This window comes from Stegodyphus dumicola, chromosome 2, assembly GCF_044657685.1.
Source record: "Stegodyphus dumicola isolate Sdum_Otavi_A_Nest chromosome 2, ASM4465768v1".
NCBI classification, from domain to species: domain Eukaryota; kingdom Metazoa; phylum Arthropoda; class Arachnida; order Araneae; family Eresidae; genus Stegodyphus; species Stegodyphus dumicola.
Genome location: NC_140769.1, coordinates 278023196 through 278043011, shown reverse-complemented (window position 1 = coordinate 278043011; position 19816 = coordinate 278023196).

The following is a 19816-nucleotide window of genomic DNA, read 5'->3' as shown; positions in this document are numbered from 1 at the left end:
TTTCTCAACCGCCGGTCCGCGAAATATCCAGCTATCTGTCCAAAACCTAAAGTGTCATCGGCCAGCAACCGATATTATAACAGCACCTACATTATAATAACAATAGTTTAGAAAATAATATGATCGATGATGAAAAATATAACCAAACTGACAACTATGTACCTAATCATCTTTCATAAATTGCCGTGCCATACACTTAGTACACCAGTTAGTGTGCATCTGGTCTGCCTCGAGTATCGTTGATTACTTGAACGCTGAATATCTATCGTAGTGTTTAAGGCGTCTTAGGTTTCGCTTTCTATCTTGCTTACATTCTTCTGCACTCTTTTAATAACTTCTGAATTTAATAATGTGCTATAACTACTATTTCTCTAACTTTAGGTAGATTAAAAATCAATAACCAGGATGAGTAAGAAGGATACGAAAGGCACATTACTAAATTTCGTGAAAGAAAGGATTCTCCAAAACCAAGTATATCGTCCGCCCCTTCAAATACAGATGAAGGTGAATATAGTCCACAATCTGCCAAAAAAAGAACAAGCTTTGTAAGGCACTATTTGAAATATGGATTTGTCCTTTGGCCACAATCAGAAGAAAATTGTCCAAAACCTGAATGTGGTTGTTTGTAGAGATGTTCCTTCCAATGAAAGCATTATTATGAATTCCGATTATTTCAATTGTTGCCACTTGAGGATGAGAAGAGTTTGATAAGTGGTGCTTCTGGTATGGTAGATAAGGGATCTTCATTCGCTTCTTCAGGGACCGTCACTGATCCATGTTTATGTACAAGGGTTTTTTGTGATTATTTTTTTGTAATATTGTGTGATTTTTCTGAAAGGTTTATTTACTTTTATATGATAATTATAGTGATATATAATAATTCCAATATTTACTTATCTTTATATTTAAATATGATTGTAGGCAAATGGTAATAATAATATTACAATTAACTTATGTAGTAATTCTTGAATACCTTGTAAAGTTTTTTAGGGGGAGGGAGTGGGGGAAAAAATCACCGGTCCGCGAAATTTTTTCGTAAATTTTACCGGTCCACGGACCAAAAAAGATTGAGAAGCACTGGCCTAGCCTATCTACTAAATATTCTAATTTTCATGATATTCATACCGAGCTTTATGTGAACGAGTTTTGTCATCTATAAACAGGAAGTAAGTTCTAAATATGCCCGTGAAAATTTCTCACATAGGATTCTAAGATCTCCTTTCTATACCTCTCAGGAAGCCTCTTTGAAACAAAAAACTCTGTTCTCTGAAGCAGAATACAAGCTTTCAACATGACTTTTGTCCAGACCATAACACTTCCGTCACCAAACACTTCTTTTGTTGATATTGGAAGAATGGTATCGTGCCCCAGTTCTCGCCAGATAAAAGTACTGTCTATGTACAAGAAGACCAGGCCCCGCCACAGCAACAGGGCTAGTATATTTCAAATAGGGGCGAACCAAGGGTTGCTTTATTGTTACTTTGGTTTTGGCGACTGTTGGCTGAGGGAAAAGGAGCTATCATTCATCTTCAAGACGGAAGATGGGTTAAGGCTCGTTTCCACGGACGGCAATAGACAGCTGTAGACTAACTGGCGAGAGCTTTTCTTATGATAGACAGACTGTAGGTTGTGAGTTTGGTATAGGTTGAATCTAGACTCATTAATGGAAATAACTTGGATCTAAGCCTAACGTCCTCTGCAACATGCCAGACGTGGTTTTCTTTCTTTTTTATTTTTCTATGTGTGTGTGAGAGAGAGTGACTCCATCAGTGGTGAATGGTTAAATACTTCTATAAGTAAATTATGTGAATACGTGCCAGTTTCCTTTACAAAGTCCTCCATAGCATTCTTCCGCTTAAGCACATAGCCCTTCTGTGTTTTTCCATATTGATATAACCAAACCTTTTATTTGAGAGATTGAGCAGGATGAAAAAGCAAATCCTTTGACAGAAGGTCACATAGTCTTCTTGAATTAATAACCTTTTGTTTCTGGTACCAGCAAGGAGCTGTGTGTTACAGCTGTTGTAGAGTCTACCAGCAAAGAACTTTAACAGTTCCAAATACCGATTTTCACTGGGCATTGCGGCTCTTGGACGTTTCAGGCAGGCCTTCTGGAAATGGATTCAGTCTTCCGAAATTATTTCGAAAAATTGCAGACAATAGGAGCTGTTACATTGAGCTCATTTCCAATCTGAACTTGTTTGCATCCAGTCTGTAAAAATCTGTGTCAAATCCACCAACTGTTCTCCCCTCACACATCATTATTGACGATTACCCATTCTACAACACTGCTTAAAAAATTTAACAATATTTTATAACAAACGCTTTGCTCATTGGCAGGGCAGGTGTATGAATAATATAAGATATGTTGTGTGTAACATGAGATGTGTTGATACATCTGGTTATATTGGAGTACAGCCAAAAGCTTTACAGTTAACTATGAAATAATTCCTTACAGTTATTAAGATAATAAGAGATAAGTAAATATTGTAATTATAAGCTAGTTAGATAAGTAAACATTGTAATTATTATATATCAGCTTTAGGGGGAAATTGTGAAAAGCTGCATGAGGCAAAGAGCCCATGTAACTATAATAGTAGCCCCATGCACGGCAATACAGTCAAAAGTCGTTAATTCGGACATCCATAATCCGGAATGATCTATAATCCGGACCTCAAAGCTAAAACCTTTCTGCGCATGCGCCGCGTTGGCATAAGCATTTACGCGTGCGCGTAAGACCTTTTACGACTGCGCATATGCGTGTGCGCAAGTGCAGAATACGTTTTCGCGTGCGCGTTTTATGTATAAGGGACGGTATAAGCTAAAATTATCTATTTCAGTTAATGTTGATGATTGCGTTGTTCCTTAATTTTCGAATTGGATCCGGCTTATTATTTTTTGCAGACTGTAAGAGCAATACTATAAAAGTAAACTGGAACTTTCGATTATGTTAAATAGAATTTCCGATTCTGGAGCTCCCAAAGAATCGTACAAAACGAAAGTATGTTTCGATGTCCATCAAACAAAAAGTGAAATTGCTGCAAAAAATGGGTAAAAACATGAAGAATGTGACAGAGAGGTTAGTGAAAACGAAAAAATTTCGATTGACAAGTTAGTCGGTATTGTCGGCACAGCAATTAACGGGACTTGAACAGCGGAACTTTGTAACTGAACAAGAAATTATGTCTGTTTATAGAATTAAAGAGAAAGTATTATCACATAAAACGAAGCAACTTAAACAACTTACATTGAAAGAAATGTTTAATAAAGTAAACAAATAAATATTAATCTTTTTTTTTTTTTTTTTTTTGTAAATTTTGATACCCTTTAGATCATAATTGTCCTTTATTTCATATTTTTAATTTTAGAATTTCTGCCTGTCATCTTACGAGATTTAAACTGACGATCTATAATCCGGAATCGCCGAAGTCCCGACGAGTCCGGATTAACGACTTTTGACTGTAATAGTAGATAAAATGATATGTAAGATTTTGTTCTAGAGTTCCGCTAGTAGCGCTATTCAGAAAACCGATGGAAGAATTCCTAATTCGAATCTAACTTTAAAGGTACATAAAGGAAAGTATCGCCTCAATAGATACAAAAAAATGTAAATATAATACAAAAGAAAATAAGAAGAAATAAAATGTGTACATTACTAGCTGTTACAAAACATGCGTTGTAGTGCAACTTAAAGGAAAGCAAGTGTTTGCGTTTTAATTCTGTTTATTGAAATGCATTTGGAAATACAGTAAGACCCCGCTTAACGCGGGGGATACGTTCCATCAAAGTAGAGCGTAATGCGAAACAGCGCTAAGCGAGGCTATCTTTACATGTAAATATTGGGGTTAGGGGAAGATGGCTAGGAAATTGGTTAGGTATTAAATTTAAAAAGTATGTTTTTTTAATAAAAATAAAACCAAACATTTATTTCTTAAAGCCCAAATTAATACCACATTATTATTTCTTGCAAAAATAAAAACAAAATATAAATAACAAAACGAATATTCTTAAAAAAAAAAAACAAATAAAATTCTCAGTCAGTCATATTTAGTTAGCCTTCCGCGTTTTCAGTGTTCTGCCTTTTTGTGACAAAAGCATCTAATGTTGCTTGCCGTTTTCTTTTGCGTTGTTCTCTTAAAAGTTCTTCATAAACGGATAGAGCATCTCTAACACCACGCCTTACTTTTGAGCTCCTGTCAAAATTCTGATCATTTTCAATGAATTGATCCATTATTTCAGTTATGGTAGACAAACTCCTTTTTACAAACGCCATCGAAAGTTCTTTTTGCTCTTCTTCTGAATCACTGCTGTCAACATTTTTGTTTTCTTCTTGTTCAGTTAATTCCTTGAGCTCATCATTAGAAAGACTAGCCGCTGCTTCTTGAATTATTTCTTCGACATCTTCCACATTTACCCCTTCAAAATATGTCTGTACAATACCGCACCAAACAAGAAATACAAGTACACTCTTTCGGATATGTATTTGAAACCTATCGCTGCATAATAATTCGGGGAATCCCCGTATGCTGCGAGCGATTTCGTGAAATCCCCGGGTTGAAATAAAAGAGCGCTAAACCGAAACAGCGTTAAGCGGGGTCTTACTGTACACAATATTTTTATTTTCCCCATCTGGTGCGGATAGTTTCACTTTTCTACCCACATTGCAACATTCCTGGTGCTTCATTCTTAAATTTGAGGGTTCTGCAATGTATTATAATTTATCCATCTTTCCAACGACCACACTTGGATGAAGATTGCAATCATAATTAGCATCGTAATGGAATGCATCAAGATTTAAATCGGCGCGCGATGTTCATCTAGATCGAAGAGTTGCGTACGCGAATATTTTCTCATCTTGCTTCATGTTGCTCGTTTGTTTCATACGAACGGGGCTTGAGCAGATACTTATTGGGAAGTTTTCCAGTCCAATTCGCTTTCTTTACTTCGTACAAGGAAGTAAAAATACATTAATTTCGTATAGAATACGAAATCTAACTTTTGACACATTCCTGCGGTTTCTATACTTAAATTCAGAAAAATTTTCTACTCTTAATAAACAATGATAAAAAATTGACCAAGATATTTAATTTAAAAATTTACAATATTTGACATGATTCTGAATTGCATTGAGTAGTCGGCTTATAAATAAATTAGCAGCTTCGCTGCCAGCCTTCGTCTGGCTTTTAAATGTACCGAAAAAATGGGAAAATGGAACACCAAACGTTAAATTTAAAAACTGCGTAGAATTTTACACTGCAGAACAACTTCATAAAAAAAAAGTTATTACGTATAACAAAATTATAATGAAATAAGCAATATCCCTTAATACAAATATTAATTATCCTAATAAATAAATTAACCAACTTCCCTTTGCAAAATCTTAAGAACTCAAATGGTATAAAGGGGATTAAGAACTTCGTTTCCTAAAAAAATTACTCAAAACTTTTCAATATCTCGAAAACAGTGAAATGAGCAATAAATAACATTAAAGAATACAAAAACAAAAAATTCTAAAAAGCAAAATATAATTAATGATATTTTATGTTATATTTTCAAGAGAAAAAAATTACAATGAAATAAGCTATATCCCTTAATACAAATATTAATTATCCTAATAAAAAAATTAACCAACTTTCCGTTGAAGAAAAAAAATCAGCAAAACTTTTCAGTATCTTACAAATAGTGAAATAAGCAAAAAATAACATGAAAGAAACTCAAAACAAAAAATTCCGGGCAGAATTTTAATCTGCAGAACAACTTTATCAAAAAAATAAATAAATAAAATAAATGTATTATGTATATAAAAAAATGACAATAAAATATGCCAATCTCTTAAAAACAGTGACATAAGAAATATGATGAAAAATTGTTGCCAAACCCATATTTCTAAAAGAAACTATTTAAAATAATGCGATTTCATCTAAAATCTATCAACAACAATAAAAAAGGAAAATTGTTGCCAAAATCATATTTTTAAAGATGTGAGAAGTGTACTCGGAAGCTTCATTTAAAAATTTTTTAAAAAATACAGAATATTATCATTTTTTCAAAATTCTTTTTGCAAAAGCAGTCGCAAGGATGAAAGTTTAAAGTGTCCAAAAATCAAAGAAAAATAAACAGTACATTTTTTTAAATAAACGTTTTTAGAAAAAATCCCGTTGAAAAGGTTTTAAACTTCCTTTGTTAAATAAATTCGTATTGAATCGATTTATTGAAACACGAAATTTATTTTAAGTTCGTAAAATAGCTAAGTGCCTACGTTTCTTGACGATGTGAAAATGGAGTGTGTAGAGTAAACTCTCGCTTTCCTATAGCCCATTATGTCTCAAAATGACGCGATTTCGTCACAAAACATAAAATAAAAAAATCAAATTCGAATTTCGAAAAAATCGCTTCGAGGTGCACTGGCTTTTGTCTAGATGGACCTATGTACCAAATTTCGTAGCCGTGGGTCTATTAGCTTACGCGCAACGTGAACGAAAGACACACACACAAACAGACTCTTTGTTTTATTATATGTAGAGATGAGAATAATTTGAGGTTGATTTTTTTTCCCCATAAAGGCCATTCAATCATATCCCTTTTTTTATTTATCGTGCGGGAGTCATACCTTTTGTGTTTCGTTTTTTTATAACTAAAACTAAGAATTTGCGTAAATATAAGTATAAGGACAAGCGGAACGTGTAAAAAGTTAGATTTCGATTTTTATACAGAATTTTTTTTAATTAAAAATTACGAAAAGATGAATCTTCGCGTATCGGCATTTAAAACATTTGTGTAATTAGATGTACAGTGGAGCTCGGCTTGACAAAAGTAATTGGTTTCCGAATGTACTCGTCTTGCAAAACACTCATTAAGCGAAACAATGTTTGGCTCTAGTGTAGAATTGGGGGCCCCTTCGATTAGCGACAATTTTTTTTTTTTTTTTTTTTTTTTTAATTTTGGCGACGAAACCTCATTTCTGGTTACCATGATAGTTTTAACTTTGTTTCAGCTACCTGATTTTTTCTAAATGAAAATAGATTGATGTGTACATGGACAAATTTAACCCTTTCGCCGTCCTCTCCTGTCCGCGAAAATTCCCTCCTCCCAGCGGCCGTCTGTTTTTCGTAGCGTGTAATGTTGTTTTCTCTGTACATCATAACTTTCCATACATGGCTTTCGTAGTGGATGAATGTCAATGAACATTAAGTAAAATTATAAGGAAATAAAGCATAATAGAAAAATAATAGTATCTCTGCTTATTTCTAACAGCAGGATAATTTGATAACATCTGGTCCAGGCGGTTCCTTCCATTTTGTTGTTGTAATCTTTTACAATTATTGTTTTTTTTACAGTTCTTTTTCGTGTTCCAACATCAATCATCGAGTTATTATAGACTGTACTCATCAAACGTATATCCTTCTTGTCTTTCCATTTCACAATCTCATTTTTTCTCTTTTTCTGCTGAGTAGACGTTGAAGCCATCTCTCACTGTCGTATGTAAAATGGCGCGAATATTCATAAAACCCGGGGCAAACTCAATTAGAAATAGAATGTCTGATTAGTGCTACCCTCTAGGAGGTATTAAAACAAATAAAAATAAAAACTCAAACAAGTAAACATTTAGAAAGCGTTTTAAACGTTTAAAAGTTTTAAAATGTAGAAGAACGCTTGAGGCGCGTTACGGCCGCCCTGCGGAAGTTTCACTTGAACGCGCTAGACGCGTTACGGACGACGAAGAGGTTAAGGAAGTGCGCAATGCGTAGTTTGTGCAATTCTGGCATGTTATTTTAAGTGAAAACAGATCGATGTGCACATGGACAGAGAATTTGTGCAATTCTTTGACTTCTTATTTTGTTTTGTGTAGCGGCCATCTTGAAATTGTGCCTTCCTGCCACCGATCTTGGCGTCAAAAAAGAATAGCCAAAAAACAAAGGGCACCCAATCGTAAACTTTTACCCAATGTTTTCCACAGCAGTCAGTATAAAATAGAATGTTATATAGGAATCAACGTAAATTAGGATATAAATGTTTCATTCCGAAAACATACTCGAATAAATTTATAATAATGTAATTTATTATTTATAATACATCCTTTCTACTTCCTTATGCACGCACTGTAATCGCACCAAACTCCGGGTGTAATATTTTAACGAAAATATCCATTTTGACCGCTATCGAATGCAATTTAACGATGATTTTCTGATACATCTCTACGTAAGGATAGAACAAAGGATACTTTTTCCTCAACCGGATTATAAAATTGATTTAAAATGGATTCGGAGGAGATTTTTTCGTGATGACAGTAAGTACGTATGTATGTATGTATCAAAAACAAGTAGCCTCAGAACGTTGACATTCTGTATATAGGACTGCTATAACATGAAGTTATGAATCTCCCTTTTTGGTTGCAATCGGGCGCACCAAGAGTATATAAATATATATTGTTGCGTGCGTACGGGTTCGTTATGAATTGAATTCACAAGTCAATCACAATAACAAACAACATGAACAATAAATGTAATAAGTAACTTAAACAAATCAAATGCTATCAAGTATTAAATACAAATCAAATACTAAACATATACACAAATACAAAAAATCAAATACACATTTAGAAACAAAAAAGACCATGGTCTTAGACTATTTACACTACATACTATGGGAATAGTAATGAGCTAACCTATCGCAATGAAACACACTGGCGTGCAAAAATTAAGGACGAAGTCAAAAAATTAGCATATCAGCTGAACGAAGAGGCAGAGCGGACAGAAAGACCAATCAGGAGATTAAGTAAGGTGATGTACGGTAGCACATGCGCAGATATGCAGGTAGACGTAATGGGGGAGTGTCTGAGTAGTATAAAGTATGTTGTCGGTGTAAGATCAGTATTTCTGGCAAAGAGATTGCACGCTGTATAGCAGTTAAAATCACACCGAGTTGCTTCCGCAGCGAGAATGGCGAATAATCAATCTGTTAGACGACATCTGGATGCTTTTACCCGAGGTCGAATCATTGGGAAGTTGGAGGAAGGCCGCAGTGTGACAAGTGTGGCTGCAGAGTTCGGAATTGCTCACAGCATCGTTCCACGACTTTGGAGACAATTTCAAACCACAAGAACAGCTATCCGGGTGTTTAGTAGTGGTCGTCCACGAGGAACCACACCCGCAGATGATCGGCATATTGCCTTACAGGCCAGAAGAAACAGGCGGCAGACAGCGGGAGAAATCGCTAGACACACGACACAGGCGACTGGACGACCGATATCGCGTTTTACCGTGGCCAGAAGACTACACGGTGGTGGTCTGTTTGCACGACGCCCTGTACGGTGTGTACCTCTAACGCCTGCCCTTCGGAGAAGGCGTTCTCTGTGGTGCCGGGAACACCGGAATTGGAGAGACAATGAATGGGGACGAGTACTCTTTACAGATGAGAGCAGATTCAGTCTGAGTAGCGATTCTCATCGCATACTCATCTGGAGAGAGCGGGGAAGCCGCCATCATCCCTCGAACGTTATTGAAAGGGACAGGTATGGAGGTGGCGGTGTTCTCGTTTGGGGAGGCATCATGCTTGGTAGTCGTACAGACCTTCACATCTTCGACGCAGGTTCAGTCAACGGGACCCGTTATTTTAACGAGATTCTTCTTCCATATGTGCGTCTTTTTAGAGGCGCTATGGGTCCGCAGTTCCTTTTCATGGACGACAATGCACCATGTCATCGCACAGTAGCTGCCGAACAGCTCTTAGAAAGTGAGGATATTGAACGTATGGATTGGCCGGCACGATCTCCGGATCTCAATCCCATCGAGCATGTATGGAATTTTTTAAGCAGACGCTTGGCAGCTCGTACCTTACCACCAGTAACGATTCCGGAGCTTCGATTGGCGCTGCAAGACGAGTGGGCAGCAATGCCTCAACAACTCATTGACACCCTCATTCTCAGCATGGGCAGACGCTGTGAATCCTGCCTAGCAGTCAGGAGAGATCATATCCCCTATTAAAGACCGGATGTTTCTTGCTGGACACACATCCCAGGGATGTTTCGGCCTTCAGTCGCATTGCGCTCCATGCTACTTTTTCAATAAAGCTTCTTTTTATCCCTCTGATTTCTCTTTTAGTAAGTGTTGCTTACATTACTCATGTCCTTACGTATTGAGGATCTTACGGTATTAAATGTGTTGATTTGGAAAGTTTTTGTACAAAGTTATATTGAAAAAACCGTCTCGTCCTTAATTTTTGCACACCAGTGTACTTAAGGTTTAGAGTTCGAAGATTTACGGAACCGAACCTCGATGTCATTCAGCCTGTTTAGGACTGTGTACCGACCATCCTAAGGAGACTAATTTAGGACAGAGTCCTTCCTGTCGAGTCGGATTCCACAACCACACCTTGTCTCCTTCGTGAAACTGATATTCAGTAGCTCTTGTGACGTATGGGGTCTTCACCTTTTCCGTCGCTAAGTTGACTCGCTCTTGCGTCATTTCAAACCAGGCCTGGAGATCTTGGATGTCTTCCTCATGCGATGAAGGTGCGACTGGACGGCGACCAAATAAAGGATCACGTGGAAGACGAGGGTCACGACCGAAGAGCATCTGGGATGGAGAAAGCTGGTAGTCTTGCGCTTCTTTTTGACCCTAGCATGATTGATTTTGGCAGCTTCTCGAGCTGGTTCTTTCGGACAAAACGTCGGCTTTTCCAGTTGAGGATCCCTTCTGATGATGGATAGCTGTGTCCTCTGACTCTGAAAGCAATCTGTTGCTTTTGGAGTCCAAAGAAAAATCGTATTTCCTTAAAAAATCCAATACGAGTATGCAAGGATCTGTAATATCCGCCACATATGCCGTGTGATGGTAGGCGGCACTTCCAGACGTGATACTCACGTTTAATTTCCCAGCTATGTCGATCTTATGACCAGACGCAGTCTGAAGGGTAACACAGGATGGCGTCCGAATAAGTTTAACTTTAACCCGTTGATCTATATCTCTCCGAATGAGGGTAATATTAACTCCTGTGTCAATGATCATATTGCAAGGAACTTCATCGATATGCCCATTGATGGCCAGTCCGTTACTGTTGCCACTCATTGTAGAAATCTTGACCGATTTAAAACAAGGTTTTTCATTATCTGGCAACCTCCGTTCCTCGATATGGTCATTAATTTGTTTCCTGCGTCGTTGATGAGGAATAGTCTTAATTTCCGTGCTCTGGTGTGTTCTGCAGTTCCTTCGTATGTGGCCTTCGCTTCGCAGTTTCAGCATTTTGGTTGCTTGTCACTCCTTTTCCGTCCCATGGCATTTAATTGCCTGTTTAAATCGTATGCCTTGTTATTTTCCGTGCTCTGGGGTGTTCTGCAGTTCCTTCGTAGGTGGCATTCAACACCGCAGTTCCAGCACTTTAGAGTCGGTTTCTTTTCACCAGTACTCCGTCTCAAGGCATTCACTGGTCTTGGCAAATCATCCGTTTTATTATCCGTGCCTTAGGGTGTTCTGCAATGCCGTCGTATGTGTCCTTCAGCACCACATTTTCAACACCTTATACCCACTTTGTTCTCACTCCTACTTCGTATCAAAGCATTGACATATCTGGATAAATCATCGAAACGAGCCGTCAATTGATCCACTGGCTCATGGACTCGCACAGCTCTGACAAGATGGCGATCTCTACAAGTTGCTTGCTGGGATGCCTCGAATTTCATGGCGTACACTAGAGCGCTTTTTAAATCTTTAACATCCGCCATTCGTAGAGCTTTCTGTGAATCAGGATCCCGGTTGCCATCGATAAAGTATTGCAGGGACAGGATTTCCCTTGTTTCTGTGGGGCACTCCGAAAAGGCGAGATGGGGCAGCCTTTCAACATCCGTGGCGAGCTCCTGATGCGTTTCGTTAGGCTTCTGTTGACTATATTTTAATTGGAGCCTACTGTAGTATTTTAAACACTTCTCCCCAAAGCGCAGCTCCAACGCGCCGGACAGAGCTTCGAAATTTAACCTTTTGTTTTCGGCAAAATCTGAGTCTGAAGGATATCCGCTGCGTCTGCTCTTAAAGAAACGGCGAGATGACAGGCCTTAGCTTGGGAATTCCATCCATTCGCATCCGCCACGATAGAAAATTGTGCCTTATACACCTGCCAGGAGGTCTTCCCATCATATGTAGATAGTTTCAGAACGGGACGAGCTGGCATCGGTAAAAATTTAAAACCCTCAGAATTGCTTCCTTCTGTCGCTATGCTCTTCTTTAAAGTGTCAACTTCTTTCCAACAGCAGCAGAATTCCTTTCCTCAATTTGTTGTTGGACGGCAGAAACTCTTTGTTCAATTTGTTGCTCCACCGTAGAAACTTTTTCTTGAATTTCTCCAACTTTGTTTTCAACTGTATCTATTCTTCCTTCCATAGCCTCGAACTTGTTTTCTATTATGCAAGTAATTTCTCTTCTCATTTACTCTTTAACAGCTTTCATCTCTCTTTTACCGAATTCTTCCATCTTTTCCTGACCAGCTTTCATCTTTTCCAGACCAGATTTCATCTGCTCTTTAGCGGATTTAATCTCTTCTTTAACAGAATCTTTCATCACTTCTTTAAATGCAGCAAAAGCTGCCATGAATTGCCTTAACTATTCTTCCATCGCTCTTGTGAATTGGCATTCAATATCCCACTTCTGACACAAAAAAATTGTTGCGTGCGTACGGGTTCGTTTGAATTAAATTCACAAGTCCGATGAAAAATGAACAAAAATTATTATTATCACAAAAAATTAAATAAAATGCTTCAATTTCCTCAGATATTAGTACAGTATTACAATATCTCACAGTAATTCTCTTTTAACTACTCAAACGTTCAAGAGAACTTAATTCAAAACAGCTAGAGAAAGCTAACCCGCGAATTCGCTACAGTCAACAAGAGCAGTTTTCTAAACAAACTCTTAAAACAACTAACTAACGAAATTATCTTTGATCGTATCTTTATTTCTGGCCTCAACCTCCAAGGGTTTTTGCCAGTATCATGAAAATTATAACCATTATACATTTGCTAGGTAATTGAGAGGTTTTTATGCCGCTTATATAAGCTTTTTAAATGCGCGAGAATTTTCTGCTATTTTCTCGAAATCAAAAAGAGATATTTATTTATTAAATGTTAAATGCACGTGCTCGTGTATTTTTAATTTTCCGGCTTAGCTTTCTCGTAATATTCGTCACTCGCTGCACTGTACGCGAAACAAAACAATTTTATTTATAATTCTACTAATATTAACTATTTGAGTACCAAATCCGTAAGAATAAATATACCCACTCTGTTACTCGGCTCCGTGAGTGCAGTGCTTTTATTTTTATATGTTGGTAAATTGTGACTTTTTTTTTCATAAAAAACGATTTAATTATGTTGTTCTTCTCTACCGGTAAAGATTTTTATGACTTATAAGCTGCATGCAATAGTTGTAGAATTATCAACAATTTAAAAGTTGTTTCAAGTGGGGTTAAGCCTAATTGTTTTTACTATAGCAACCATATTTGTTTACATTTGAAACTTAGCAAAGTAGTGAATTAAGTTAGTTACTGCTCCTTTAGTGTCTTTTTGCCGAGTGGGACCAAAGGGAATCTCACTTTTGGGTACCGAAAAATCTGCCTTCTTCCCCACTGGCCGAACTCCTTATTTTTGCGTAGAAGCTCTAATTTTAATTGTAAAAAAATGTTTTTTTTTTTCCTCCGTTGTTTTAATTGCATTTGATGTTCTATGTTTTTCTACATCTTTCAATATTTAACGAAGATATTTTGAGATTTTATGTATTTTTGCCTTGCCGCGAAGTGAGAACGGAATTAATTAAATGAGAAATCTATCTCTAATGAAATTCGAGGCAATAAGTTGCAGAGACATTACTTTATTTCGAAGCAGGAGACATGAAAAATGAGCAATGCCCTCGCCGAGACTCGAACCGCGGACCTCGCGAAACGCCGAGTTTGCTGACCACTGTACCACGAAGGCATGCCAAGGAGGCGGGATAAATACCTTATAGACTTCTCCTTTTAAAGGGCGACTGGGGATTAGCGGGACCCATTTGACGAAAATGAAAGCATTATCGTTAGATAAATTTATAGCGCACTAACGTATTACGGTAATGCTTCTCAACATACGCTGCAACACGCTTCGCGCTTATTTCACTAGAGTGTATACGAGCCAGTTTCCCTTAAAAAGTCCTCCACGAAGGCATCCCCCCTTAAGGCAGATAGCCCTCGAGTGCTTTGCCGTAATTTAATAAACCTATTTCACTAGCAGGTTGTTGTTGTACTGGGATTGTTTTCTTCTCCATAGTTTGTTAGTGTGACACAGAATGCAGCTTCCATAAGCTCTTCACTGGGCTACGCTCTGACTGTAGTCTTCCACTAGCTCATCGATCAGCTGTCCACTCCTAGCCGTATAATCTTGACCAGACACACAATCTCGTCGATTACAGGTTCTACAGGCCGTTTGTTCAAACCCCTGGGACTCTCGTTTTTCCGCAACATGTACAGTGTCTCAAAAAAGTGATGGGACACTTGTGCTTTACAAAAGGAAACTGCAATAAAATAAATCTAAAAAACATGTAAAATTTTTTGTGGGTGTGTTTCATACTTAAATTTAGTAACAATTATTACATAACATACATTTTCTCAAAATATTAAAATATTAATTTAATAAAAATACAATTGTTTAGAACGGAGCAGAAAATGGCTCACTTAAGTGATGGGACACTTACTTTTCCATCAAATATTTATCCAAAAATTTTACTTTTTAAAAAGTTTTAATATTTTGTTGGATTTCCTTTTACTTTTAAAACGTGATTTAATCTTCTTGGGATGGATTCGACTAATTTTTTTGTGATTTCTGGAGTGATTTTACCCCATTCTTCTTGAAGCACCGATTTTAATTGTTGTTTTGAAGAAATGGTGTGTTTGCGAATTCTTGATTCCAATTCTTGCCAAATATTCTCTATGGGATTTAATTGTGGAGATTGTGGGGGTGTTTTTATTATTTCAGGACAGTTATACAGCAGCCAGAGTCTAACGTTCAGAGCACTGTGCTTGGGGTCATTGTCCTGGTAGAATTAAAAATCGTTATGAAGGTTGAATTTTCGTGCTGAAGATTTCAAATTTTAATTTAAAATGTCAATATACTTGTACTGATCCATTATACTGTCAATAAAAACAAGATTACCAACTCCAGTGGACGACATACACCCCCATACCATAACTCCTCCTCCACCATGTTTTACTGTTGGCACCAAGTTCTCTTTGCGAAATTCTTCCCTGGGTTTTCTCCACACCAAGATTCTACCGTCAGAACCAAATATATTAAATTTACTCTCATCAGGAAATATAACTTCATTCCAGTAATCAGAATTCTTATTTATGTTGGATTTTGCGAAAGCCAGTCTGAGTTTTCTATTCTTTTCACTTACGAAGAATTTTTTCCTCGCTGCTCTACCGTGATATCCAGTAGATCGAATTACTCTTCTAATAGTCTCAGGATTACCAATTACTCCATATAATGCTTGTAAATCAGCAGCAACTTTAGGAGCACTCATTCTTGGATTTTTTTTTTAAATATTTCGAACGATAATTCGCTTTATTCCATTGGATAGCTTTGATGGTCGGCCAGGTCTTCTTTTATCCTGAATCATATGATTCTTTTTATATCGTTTAATGATATTGAAAACTGTTGAATGACTGAAGTTAACTGTTTCAGTAGTTTCTCTAATAGATTTTATATTTATATATTTTCAATATGCAAATTAATAACTAATTTTCGAATTTCAGGCAAAGATTCTTTTCGTTTAGCATTCATGGCTGCACTGAGCTAAAAAACACAAAATTTCCAAACCAAACTGGAGAGAAATACTGCAGACGATTTTATAAATTATTGGCAATTGCTTTTGAGTAAAAATAAATACCCCAAAAGATATTTTTATTGCTTACTTCAGACGATTTTTGTTGCATAGTACGTAGTATCCCATCACTTAAGTGATCCATTTTCTGTTCCGTTCTAAAGAACTGTATTTTTATTAAATTAATATTTTAATATTTTGAGAAAATGTATGTTATGTAATAATTATTACTAAATTTAAGTATGAAACACACCCACAAAAAATTTTACATTTTTTTTTAAATTTATTTTATTGCAGTTTCTTTTTGTAAAGCACAAATGTCCCATCACTTTTTTGAGACACTGTATTTCGAGATATGGTGGAAAAAGCTCATAGAATGGATAGATTTGTATGAGAAAGGATCGGCTAATAGAGATAAAAGACGAAATTAACTGTCAGTATTAAAAAAAAAATCTCATGTGTACACCATATGATTTCTTTGTACGGAATATTAAATTATACGCGTTTTTTTTTTTTTTTTACGCATTTCAGTTAAACTTATTTCCTCGAATTTCATTAGATTTCTCGTTCAATTAAGGTGTTCTACTACAAAAGTGGAAAAGTTCTATTCCTGCTCAGAACATACCCTGCAGTCTGAGTCACAGACGGAAGAAATGACAGCGGGTCTTTTGTTCAACTGAGGGGATGTGTTTAAGTGTTTTATGGCTTACTTCACTTTCCCGCCAAACGAGTACAGAGGAAGGGAAGCATTGTTGCCATAGTAACCAGGCTGTAGGTAGTCTTACAGATTTGACTCTTTATCGCTCAACGTTCGTAGCGCCATCTTTTATTAAAAATCGACACGAGAAAGAGGTATTAAACCCTCTAAAGGGGTGTTGGAACCCGAAAATCTTCAAAAAATTATGATTTCGGATTTTTGCATTTTCAAATTCTCTACACTTTTATCTTTCTAAAAATACCATTCTTTAATCTCTATGAAAATTAGAACTGTAAAAAAAAATCTAGTTTTAATTTGTCATCTTCTGCTTTGATCAATGAGGAATTTTACATAAAAACGTATTTATCTCCAACGTGATTTTTTTATACTCGGTGTTACTTTTCTTAGGAACTACTGCTCACAGGCATCTAAAATTTTTACGGCTTATTTATTAGGTTTCCTAATATTTACTGGAATGAGCTTTTTGTAATAAACTTAGAAAAAAAAAATTTTTTTAATTTTTTGTCTGAGAAAATTGCTAAAATTTACTATGCCTAACAAAATATTCTGTAAATTACTCTAAAATTCAAACTGTTTCAAAAGTTCATTTCAGTATAATAAGATAGGTATACTTTAATTACACAAAAAATTTGAAGTGTGTATCTACAGCAAATTTTGAGAAAAGGTACATCGAAAATAGCTAATTTAATATTGTCGGTATAGGGGTTGCTGATACCCCTTAATTCAGTTCGCCCGTCGCTGCAAGGCGAAGTATACATTAAAAAAGAAAAAAAAAAAGTCTTCACTAAAGTATCTTCATTAAAAACTGAAAAATATAGAAAAACATAAAACACCAAATAGAGTTAAAACAATTTTAAAAAAATTACAAATAAAATTACAGTTTCTACGCAAAAACAAACAATTCGGCCAGCAGGCAGTGTTTCAGTGCATGAAACGGAAAGTTTCGTTTTGGTACCAATCGGCAAAAAGGCACTGAAGGTGCGGAAACTGACTTAATTCACTATTCTTCCAAATGTAATCAAATACGGCTGCTATGGCTGAAAAAAAAATAGGCTTACCCGCACTTAAACAGCTTTTAAATTGTTGATAATTCTACAACTATTGCATGCAGATTAACTAAAGGCATAAAACCTTAACCGGAAGATAAGAACAACATAATTCAATCATTTTTTAAAGCAAGAAATGCACAATTTACCAACATATAAGAATAAAAACTGAGCTCACGGAACCGAGTAACAGAGTGGATATACATCTGTATGTATATTTATATACCTTTGGTGAGGCCGATTGCAACCAAAAAGGGAGGTGCACCACTGCATGTTATAGCAGTTCGATGTACAAAATTTCCACGTTCTGAGGCTACTCGTTTTTGAGTTATGCGCGATACATACATACGTACGTACGTAGGTACAGAAGCCATGAAAAAATCTCTTCTGAATCAATTTTAAATCAGTTTTATAATTCATTTGGAGGGGAAAAAAGAGTCCTTTATTCTGTCCTTACGTACAGATGTCACGCCAAAACATCCTTAAACTGCATTCGAAGCGATCAAAATGGATATTTTCGTTGTAATATGAAACCGGGAATTTTTCGTGATTACAATTCTTCATTTACTTCGTACAAGGAAGTAAAAAAGGAAGTTAAATGGCATTACAGTCTTTGTGTATGTACTACGAAGAAGCTTATGATCCAGGGCTTTATGGACATCGATAATCGAGTACTTTGAAAAAAAATAAAGAACGGGAAAATTACAAACTAAAAAACATTTGAAATGGACGGCTGGAATATGATACTAGTTGCTTTATAAGGTATTGCTCCTGCCTTCTTAGCATGCCTTCGTGGTGTAGTGGTCAGCACGCTCGACGCATATTCGAGAGGTCCTTGATTCGAGTTCCGATGAGGGTATTGCTCATTTTTCATCACTCCTGCTTGGAAATAACCTAATGTGTCTACAATGGCGCCCGAACTATAACGGTGGTGGATGATGATTCTCTGTCACCGGGATTTGGCGATTTTGTCTCCTAATCCACAGTCGCCCTTTAAATGGGGGAGTATATAAGGTATTTCTCCCGCCTTCTTAGCTTCCCTTCGCAGTGTAGTGATCAGCACGCTTGGTGTGTATTCGAGAGGTTCGTGGTTCGTGTCCCGGCGATTGTATTGCTCATTTTCCATCATTTCTGCTTTAAAAAATACCTAATATCGCTACAGCTTTTCACAAAATTATCATTTGAGACCGAGCGGATAAAATTACTGAACACTGAGAATATTATCTTGTAGAAACGGACGAGATCACGTGAGCATTTTTATGACTTTTTCCATATGTAACGTGAGAAGGAATCAATTTCCCTTGTAAAGTCCTCTACAATAGCACCCTTTCTTAAAAACTGATATCCATCAATTTTGAAGGAGTTACATAGAAACATAAGTGAAGCCATGGAAGTGACAACTTATATTATGCCAGACGAATTTCACATTCTAGATGAAATCCAAAACTAACACATCCCATCTGTGAAGCATGAGAGAAGATGTGCTATGCTTCGTGAATGTTTTACTGCATATAAGAACTGGTCCTTTGGTAGAAATGAAAAGCTCATTTGATGCGTAGAATATAAAAATCTTATGATTTACTTAGTAGATGTTTTATTTATTTTGACACCGAACCATACGTTACAGTAAATTCATCGAAATCCAAAAGGAAGACCACGGAATAACAACATCACTGAAAGTGACTTAGTAGTTGTCAAATTTAAAGTAGATTGAGAAGATTGGATTGATTTGCATAGTTTCGTTTTGGCATTTTGCGTCGGTTCACTATAAATGTCAGTTCACTTTTCAAACTGTTGCCACCAAATATTAGAGCCCTGCATTATATTTAAAGAAATTAAATAATGAAGAATCTGCATGAATGTACGTATGTTTCTCACACTGTTGAAAAAAACAAAGGTACCTAGAGACACACAAAACGTTAAAAAAATATGTGTACAACACATGACTTCCTTGTACGGAATATTAAATTATACGCATTTTTTCTTGCATTTTATTTAAACTTATTAGATTGAATTAAACCTACTTCGTCGACAGTACATAAACTACAATAGAATAAATGCATTCTTTAACATTCACTTTGTTTAACATAGCGACACTCTGGCGCTAGGTTTACTTAACAGTGTAAGGATCTTAAGTTTTACTAACGTTTATTTTATTTTAAATCTTTACTATCACTTCTTATTTTCTACTTCCGGCCAGAATTATAAGCGTGAAG